General features: G+C 39.5%; 1 non-coding gene across 1 annotated transcript; it reads left to right on the forward strand.

Moving 5' to 3' along the window:
- Positions 1 to 515: 515 nt before the first annotated feature.
- On the forward strand, positions 516 to 588 carry TRNAA-CGC (transfer RNA alanine (anticodon CGC)). Its single transcript has one exon. It is a non-coding gene; the product is annotated as a tRNA-Ala (tRNA).
- Positions 589 to 10,246: the final 9,658 nt, after the last annotated feature.

Raw genomic sequence — 10,246 nt, forward strand, 5'->3', positions numbered from 1 at the left:
TATGCCAGCCTCTCCCAACTTCTTGTTTTCCCACCTTGGAGATTACTAAGAGTTCTAGGCGCCTGGAAGACACCCAGCTCTCTGAATTTCCCAACCCTGGTCACTACATCTAGGAGCAGCAAGGTGAGTGGTGGCAGCCACCGTGGTATTGGGCATTTTAGAACTGATTTTAAGTTTCCATAGATGCACCATTTAAGGGGACACAAATATTGTTTTTAAGTTCAAAACAAAAAAATTTTCATGACTCTTTCAAGAACTTATAGGAGAAGGGACAGCTGATACCTATTATTACAAACACTGAACTGAAAAGCATCATGCTAGTGGTACTGGCTATCGCTCTTGAGTTTTCGAATCAACTCTTTTCAAGCCCAGAAACAGCGATCTCTCAGGCATTATGCTTGTGAGTCTACATTGCTCATTTGAGTACCTCTGATGCTCACCTTATCAGTTCCCCATCTTCTCCTTATTGGAATGCTGATGACTACTCTGAAAGGGAAGTTAAAATGATTAAGGGGGGAGAGTATAGCTCAGTGGTAGAGTGTGTGCTTCGCATGCACAAGGTGCTGGGTTCAATCCCCAGTACCTCTATTAAAAAAAAATTAATAAAAAAACCTAACTACCTCACCATCCCAAAATAAAATAAAAATAAAATGAAATGATTAATTATCCCCTACAGCCAATCTCAACTTACTTTTGGGTTCTGTGAACTGAATTTTGATTGCTAGGAGCTATTTCCTTTTTATGCAAGTCGAAAGAATATGGAAACATTTCTGCCTTGCCCTTCACATTTGATTGATACTTTTCACTTTGAAACCTAATTATATCTGATGTGAAGGAAAAATGGGATTCAGAAATATGGATGTTCTTTTCATGAATTTTCACTCTGAAAATGTGGGTCATCTGTTCACTTTTTTCATGCCTCAGTTTACTTACTGATCAGCTAAAGTCACATTCCACTCCATGTCCTCTAAGACGAGAGAGTGATGGAACTGACCATTATAACCCATGATCTCACAGACTCTCAGCCCAGGAAGGACCCCCAAGGTCATTCTGTCTGACCCTTCACTCATGGCAGGATGCTCTCCACGCTGTCCGTGGCACGTGGTGTTCAGCCCCTGGGTAAACTCTTCCAGGGATTGGAGCCCTCCATATTCAAGGCAACCATCTCATTTCTTAATAGGTCTACTTGTTAGAACCCTCTTCCTTATACTCAGACACCTTCCTATGATATCTACCTATTGGTTTTAGTTCTGCCTTTTGAAGCAAAGCCAAATAGATGAAATTTCCACTCTTCATTTGGATTTCTTTTATAGCCATATTTGTAAGTTGTCTACGGCACATTTTGAGGAACAGTCTGAGAAAAATAAATGTATTGTTACATCTGTTGTGGTCATTTCTGCTATTAGTGAAATCTCAATTAAACAAACAAAACATGTTCTAATGAAGCAAGAAGCCTACTGGGTATGCTTGTTCAATACATTAGACTTCTGAGACACAGGTAACCCAATTTCTGTAGCACACATCACTAAATTCTGCCTGGATGGTGGCTTCTTTTCCATCTGCAATGTTTACATAGCTAATGAGATAGCTGCATTTTCAGTCTGACCAGGAAGCCAAGTCTCAAAAGACTTTTAGATGAGATATCTTGGATATGTTTATAGATGTTAGCACTTACCATCAAGAGATTACAGCACCAGCTGGGAGAAGTTTTTTTTTATCAAATCCTCCACCTTAAGGATTGAAAGAAGTATTGTTCATTTATTTGCTCAGCGACTATTTGTTGAGTATCTCTTAGGTGCCATGCAATGTTCTAAATGTTGTGTTACATCAGAGAACAAATAGACAAAAATCCTTGTCCATACAAGGCTTACATTCTGGTGAGGAGATGTTTTTAAATGTGCAATAAAACATCAAAATAAATAAGTAAATTACATTGTAGGTTAAAAGGTGGCAGGTACTCTAAAGAATGAAAACCAGAACAAGGTTAGGGGCAGGAACACTGGGAGGGTGGGGGTGAAGGTTGCAGTTGTAAATAGGGTGTCAAGGTGGGCCTCCTGAGAATGTGACAGTTTGACAAAGAGACTTCTTAGGAATGACCAGGAAGTAGGAAGAAAACCACGGGAAAATAAAATACAAAAATGTTGTCTTGAGTATTTTAAAAGTCAGGATAGAAATCATTGAAGGGTTACCTTTAAAATGCTTATTGTGATTTGGCCATTGTGAACTAGCTTTGTGAAAGGAGGTCTTGTCTTGGGTGTGAGTGTGGGTCTGCAGGCTGAGAAGGGAAGATTGCTGGGTGGAGTGTGGCGATGTCCACAGGGTACAGTGATACAAAGACAGGAGGTGTTTTTGTGAAACTCTGGAAGACGAGAGAGGTAACCTGCATGGTCAGAGTCACACCCAAATGAACAGCTTACAGCAGGAAGGATGGACCTGATCCAGGCTGGGGCCTGTGCAGCACAGAAGAGGAGAGTGGAGCCCACCGGTGTAACCAAAGACAAGAAAAAGGCAGAAGGAAGAACTCTCAGTTCTGCCTGTTTTAACTGAGGGGGTAGTTAAAATATACATCTCTGGTGATATCTTTCTGCACTGTTCTGAATAAATTAGGGAGATAAATCAGAGAGACACTCTCCCAAATTGAGCTGAGAAGGAGGTGCTGGCACATTCTCCTAGTTTCTACCAAGGTTAGAAATGTTGTGCCTAGAACCTGAATCCTCGGGAAACTCACTGCCAAGCCAGTACACAGGATATAAATTCAAAAGCAGGCCTTGGGTCGAGAAAGAAGAGGATGGAGCCTTTGCCAGGAGAAACCATCATCTCAAGGGTTAAAGCTCTATTGAAAAAAAGATTTAAAAATAGGAAACACAAAAGAGAGACTGTCATTCTTTCGAGTCTTTGGAGCCATCCTCATGTCAGATCACTACAGCGACTGCATGGGATTGTTTCCTTGGGCACCTAAATGAGTTTTGTGTGCTCTATTGCGAGAGACCTATAGAGAAACCAGAGCTCTAGGGGAACTTAGGTCATAGGGATGCAGAGTTTAATGAATGGAATCCCCCCAAATGATGCTTTTATTCTTCAGGACTTAGGACAGCTCATTCAAACCATTAGACGCTCTTACAAGGTATTCAGGGGCCAAGAAAATACTTGAGAACTGAAAAATGTATTGTTTCAAAAGAAAACTATAAAATTGAAATGGATAAATCCTTAATGTGTGGAACATGACATGAGAACCACCACTTCTTTAATTGCTAAATTTAGTATTAAGAAAAATTACACTGTGCTTGAAACCGATGTCTAGATTTTCTCTTTACAAAAATTCCTATGTAGAATCAAGGGCTGCCAGGAAACCATCACCAATCATGATTTAAATTACTCAGAGCCGAATAATTTCAAAAGCAAAGTTGCAATTTAAAAATTTATTTTTATAGCAAAAAAATACTCTTTAATGTGGGATGTGGGTACATTATAATATGTGTGGCATAGAGTGGGATTGGCACCTCCAGGAGCAAGTCTAGGGACTAAGAAGGTGTAAACATAGCCCTGACCTGAGGCCATATGTTGGATGTCTGTGGGACCAGCACCCATTTAATCTGTAGGTAGGAAGCCAAGGTAAATAAAGAGAAAAAGAACAGTTACATGACAGGCTTTAGAGAGAAGGTCTTCAGTTCACGCATGAGGGTTCTGCAGTAGGAAAGCCTCTTTACGACAGCTTCCTGTGCGTTAACTCTGCCCAGTCTCCACCCTCACCTCTACCCTGCACTTCTTTCTATAACATGGTCTCATTCAGTAGCTCCTTTCTGGAACACATTCTCACATAGCAGTCCTTTCCAGAATGCTACAGTGACAGAGTTCTCAAAGGCTTTGATGGATGGGATTTGAAACGCTCTTTCTTTTTGGAAATATTTATATTTGATCCTTTTTGGACAGACCACACATAACTGGAGCTTATCACATTGCTGGAAATCACGGGCAGGCTCTAAGAGGGCGCAACTCTGAGTCGGTCCAGGCCTGGGAGAGTAAAGATTGATATCCACTTGTGCTTTGCCATCCTCAACCCGTGATAGCTGAAAATAATGTTTGGAAGAGATTGGGGTGCATCACGGTCTATTACATGGTGGCGGTGATTCTGATTATTGTGTCTTCGACAGTGATTTATTATTCTCCGCAGTAACACAAATCATGGGCCTTTGCTGGACACTCTGGAATGTACGTGTGATCTGCTGACGGTAATGGTAATGAATTTGTATTTATATCATAACGTTTTTAACCTGAGCTAAATCTGACCTCCTGCCCCAATTTGGAAATGTATTGAACATAAAGTTTTGAAAATTTCTTTGGTTTTACTGGTATTATAATAGAATCCTCTCTTCCACTTTTTGGGAGGACTGATGAAAAGCACTACAAGTAGTGAGAAGGTCAAATTTGAGATAAAAACACTTTCTCAACTTTCCCTCACCTGTTATTCTTTTTGCATAAATATTTTAGTGAGCACATGATCAGTAAAGACTTGCCTTGGCCCAGCAATCAACATCTTTGTCAAGCAGAAGGGAGCCCTGACAGTTTGATCTTTCCAAATCTGAAAATTAAGAAGAGTCTACTACTAATCTCTCCTTGGGTCTTTACTTGAAGTATTTGCAGGTTTAGTAAGAAGTGTTTGCGTCTGTGTGTACAGACACTTGTCCCGTGAATGGGGCAGGCAACTGAACCCAGGCCTTTCTAGGCTCCCTTTAAAGCAATGATTTTCTCTGAAACAGGGCCTGGGGACTGGAAAAGGTCTTTGGGAAGTGTTACATGAAGATGCTATGTTTCTTTGGATCACTTTCCTTTCTATGAAGTGTGAGAGCAGTGAAATACCAAAGAAATAAAAATAAAATTTCCTGTCTGGAATGATCTTTCATATTCTATTCAAATTGATTGCCTTTTTCTATTCATATGAGAAACCCAAGGCTTTTGGGTTAAGAAATAATATTTGAGTTGCAATGATTACGTTTAAATGGATCACTTAGAGAGGAAACAGCTGCCATTTAGACCAAAAACTTGTTTCTTTTACATATTTGTCCTAGATTCTCAGTTTTGAGACCGAAAATGAAACGAAGCTCCAACCTGGCAAAGCAGCGAGGAGGGTGAATTCCCCCCTGGGTCCCACCTCCTTAGAACACTGGGCTCTACATCCCTTGGTCAGTGCCGGGCCCCAGGCTTGCCTTACCTGATGCCCTCACCGTGTCCTTGCTTGCCCACACATTGTCCCTTGTTTTCAAATGCCTGTCAACAAGCGAAGATGACAAATTTGCCTGTGATAATGTGCCGAAGCATTATGCATTTTAGCTGAAGCCTCCTGGAATCAGCTCTTTTTGTGCCACCAAAGCCTGTGGTGACTTCGAGGGAGGAATTTCAGGTGAGTGTGAATCCAGGGAAAAGAGGAAGCACTTTGATATTGGGTACTCCCCTCATCTCACCTGGCAAAGAAGAAACCAACCCTTTCCTGCCTGGTCTTTCTAGTTTTTAGATGTAGAATTCAGAGTCACTCTCAAAACAACAGAAATTTCACCAGGATTATAAAAAGTGATATTCACTTGCTAATTGAAACAGATGAAGAGGAATGACAATGAATTTTCACTGAGTACCCGTACTTTGCACAGTACTCCGTCATCTATAGTGGGTTATTAATACCACCCTGGAGCCTTGGCAAACACAATTCTTCACCACATTCTACTTTTTCATAAACATCTTGTCTCATCCAACCTCACATAACTCCTAATACTTTATATAACCATGAAATTCAACACTCCACCTTCATTGGCTAGTTCTTCTTTTGCAAAGCCCAATCTTTCTTAAACTCCCTTCATATGACAACAACATTAATTGCTATTTTATGCACATTCACAGACAGACTTCTTCACAACTTTACTTCTTGGTAACTTACAAGTGCACTAGTTGACAGCATCCTCAATTAGCAGAGTCATTTCCATATCCTGGACATATACATTGATCAGAAAAGATGACAATTTATTTTTAGACAGACGCAGACTGCATATTTTAAATATATTTCCCATTTGGCAAAAATAGTGTTGTAGCTAATGTATGTACAATATTTCCAAAAACATTGGTACTTTCCCATAAATATCTTCCATATTTTTTTTCCAGTGAGTAATAAAAAAGGTTGAGGTGGGATGTGTTTTATCCCACCACATTATATCATTCCTATTTTTCCTCTTTGTTGGATGGCAATCAGGGGCCCTGATGCCAAGCTTTGGAAGCAACAGCATCTGGCTCCTTGGCAGATCCTGCAGGCAGACTTGTTGCCAGCCTCTAAGCTGTGTCTGGGTCTGTTGCATGGTTTGGCTGCAGATGGACTCTCTGGGTTGCCTCGTGCTTCTGGAAGCCAGTCCTGGCTTTCCTTTGATTCTGAGGACTTTACTCATTTTTATTCATTTGTGAAGAAGGGCCCATCCAAATGCTTTATGAAACCAACACTGGAGAACATTAATGGATCAAATTTTGCCTTTGAAAAGGCAGAGGTCAGTGTGTATTTGGACAGGAGACACGGCCTTCTGAAGATGGGTCTACACATGTCCGTGTGTCTTTCCATGAACCTCTATTCTAAGGAGCTGGAAAGAGTCCAATTATGTGTTACCATCCCCCAGGATGAGGTTGCATGGTTACCTGGAAAGACAGAAATATGGGAGAGCTCAGACTTCCTCAGATCAGCACAACCTCCCATTTCTTTTGTCTTTTCAATGAATCGGACCCCGAGGAAATGAAGATGGAGGTCCTCTCATCTTCACCCCTGTTCTAATCATTGCCCATATGAGTCTGGGGTTCCATCATGGCTAGAAAGAAGAGTGAGTATTAAGTCTTAATTTAGTCTGAACTAAGCACACATATCAAAGTCAGATCACTTCCCTTAGTGTTCCCCAAGACTCCGGCCTCTAGGGAAAGGCTACTAAATGTTCTTATTGGCCATTTATATGTCTTCGTTGGAGAACTGCTTGTTTAGGTCTTCTGCCCATTTTTGGATTGTCACTGTTGGTTTTTTTTTTTATCACTACAACCCCTAAATATCTTTATGCCCTGTACACACAAACACGTCCACACCCTACTTAAAATATAATTTATTTTTGTTTTAAGGATCATAAGAATTTTACAAGTGCATTCACTCCCTCATCAATCCATTTGTTAGCAGCTGTTTACTGAGCACCTATTACTTGCTAAACAGAAAATCTTGCTCTCATGGAGTTTACATTCTACTGGGGGAAGTTGGGAAATAAAACAATTATCAGATCAATTAACAAGATAATTTTGATAGCAATAGTGCTTTGAGGAAAATAAAAAAGAGTCATTTGATGAAGAGTGTTTGTGGGGTAAGAGGAAAGCTACTTAAGATTGATTTGAAGGATTATTCAAGGAAGCAACCTTAGAACTAAGACCTAAATGACAAGGAAAGGGAGCCAGCTCATCTGGGAGAATAGTGTTCCTGGAAGAAGAAATACAAGGGCAGAGGCACCATGGTAGGAATAATCTTGGCACATCTGAGGAACAGAAGGACATGAGCTATCACATTAGAGAGTGAGCAAGAAGTCCTATGAGAGAGGTAAGCAGGGGTAGATCATGGAGGAAGTGCTGTGTCACTGTGGGTCACAGTGAAATGCTTGGAGTTTATTCTGAGAGCAGTGGGCAGCCACTGGAAGTTTTAAGCAGAGGAATGACATGATCTCATTTATATGTTTAAAAAAGTCACTCTGACTACTCTAAAGAAGATGAAGAGCAGAAGCCGTGAACCAGTTGGAAGGTTTTTACAATAGTGCCACAGATGGTTTCATACAATAATGCTAGTAATACCTATGTTTATTGAGTGCTTACCATGTTTTGGGGGCTGGTCATGCTTTATATTAGGTCATCCTGGAAGATAACTTAAGAGTGATCTTCCCTATTTAGAAAATATTTGCAAATGATGCAACTGACACAGGCTTAAGTTCCAGAATATACAAACAGCTCATACAACTTAATAACAAAAAACCAAACAACCCAATCCAAAAATGGGCAGAAGACCCAAACAAGCAATTCTCTAATGAAGAAATGCAAATAAATGGCCAATAGGCACATGAAAAAATGTTCATTATTGCTAATTATCAGAGAAATGTAAATCAAAACCACAATGAGGTATCACTAAAGTATCACATCATACCAGTCAGAAAGGCCATCATTAAAAAGTCCACAAATGATAAATACTAGAGAAGGTATGGAGAAAAGGGAACCTCCTACACTGTTGGTAGGACTGTAGTTTGGTGCAGCCATTATGGAAAACAGTATGGAGGTTCCTTTAAAAATTAAAAACAGAGTTACCATATGATCCAGCAATCCCAATCCTGGGCATATATCCAGAGGGAACTCTAATTCAAAAAGATACATGCACCCCAATGTTCACAGCAGCACTATTTACAATAGCCAAGACATGGAGGCAACCTAAATATCCATTAACAGATGACTGGATAAAGAAGTTGTGGTATATTTATACAGTGGAATACTACTCACCTATAAAAATAATAAAATAATGCCATTTGCAGCAACATGGATGGACTTAGAGATGGTCATTCTAAGTGAAGTAAGCCAGAAAGGGAAAGAAAAATACCATATGATATCACTTATATGTGGAATCTTAAAAAAAGACACAAATGAGTTTATTTACAAACCAGAAAGAGACTCACAGACACAGAAAACAAACTTATGGTTACCAGGAGGAGAAAAGGGGTGGGAAGGGAGTTCGAGATTTGCAGATACTAACTACTATATATAACATATATTAAACAACAAGTTTCTTCTCTATAGCACAGGGAACTATATTCAATATCTTGTAGTAACCTATAATGAAAAAGAATATGAAAAGAAATATATGTATGTATATGGATGACTGAAACATTATGCTGTACACCAGAAAGTGACACAACATTGTAAACTGACTCTACTTCAATGAAATAAATAAATAAATGAGTTATCTTCCCCATTTAATAGGTGAAAAAAACATAAGATTTCAACCTATAAATGTCTAATTCAGGTAGGCATGCTGCCTCTTCATGCTATGAAACCAAACCAGAGTAGAAAGCCTTTCTGGGGATGCCTTCAAACAGGACAGATACACAGGTATAAAGGATATGTTTAGATATCAAAGCCTTACCAGTAAAATGAACGGTTCTTTCACAAACTCTAATTGGGATTTTTAAAAATCATGGAAGATTGCTCTCAGAAAACACAAAGAACTCAGACAGCAAGCAGTTAATCACGGCTTTGAATACCTTTTTGTACAATGGTAAGAGTCATGAATGAAATTCTGTTTTTAGGTCAGAACAGCTGGGTTTTCCTAGAAGACTTCACCTAGGCTTCTCCTTCATCCCTAAACTCCAGTAGCTCTTTGAATGCCTCGGTATACCCCTGGGGTATGGAAAAGATGAATTTCTTTCCTTGAATTTATCAGGTGATATATTTCACATCTCTTTTAGTCTCCAAAGTTATCCATTTACTTGAGTTGAAAGCTTCTGGAGATTTGAGGAAAGTAAGTTCTAATATACCACGAAGTAGGAAAGGTCTCAGTCAGCAAACATGGATATTTACTGTTGACTGTGGTCGCACATGTAACCAAACCCACAGAGGAACAGTAAGAGCATCACTACCACAGAGGCAGGGTAGCTCACGGGGGAAATCTGCAGCGCAGCGGGCGCATGCCAGCTGACTTCTCTACCAGATTTTCCTGTCTGCGCTGACCTTGGATGAGAGAACATTGCTCTCAGATCATCACAACGTAGTTAGCTTCACCAACCCTTTTTTCTCTTTTTAAAATCATTACAAATGTCAGTTGCCCATTACCTTTATATTGGGTCCCACTTCTGGTTTCTTATCATTTTCTAAAATAGCCGATTTGTTCTCTTAAACTTGGATTAAACATCATCAACCCCCTTCAATTAGTCTGAATGAGTCTAACCCAATTAATGTAAAGTTTTTATCCTTATGAAGCAAGTAGAGGCCTCTATCAAGGTGATGGGCTCATTTGAACTACTTATTATTTATAACTAAGATGATTGATTTCTTGAATATGTGTAAGCACATTTGACTGTCCTTTATGATTGGATTACCTCATTCTGTTGATTCTTATTTTGTAGTTGGCTTTATTCCTTTGATAACTATGTAAGTTAAAAAAGCTAAAGATCTAATCTGTTCTTAGAAACAATAATTAGCACATACATGTAAACTA

Source organism: Camelus bactrianus, chromosome 23 (assembly GCF_048773025.1).
Source record: "Camelus bactrianus isolate YW-2024 breed Bactrian camel chromosome 23, ASM4877302v1, whole genome shotgun sequence".
Lineage (NCBI taxonomy): Eukaryota > Metazoa > Chordata > Mammalia > Artiodactyla > Camelidae > Camelus > Camelus bactrianus.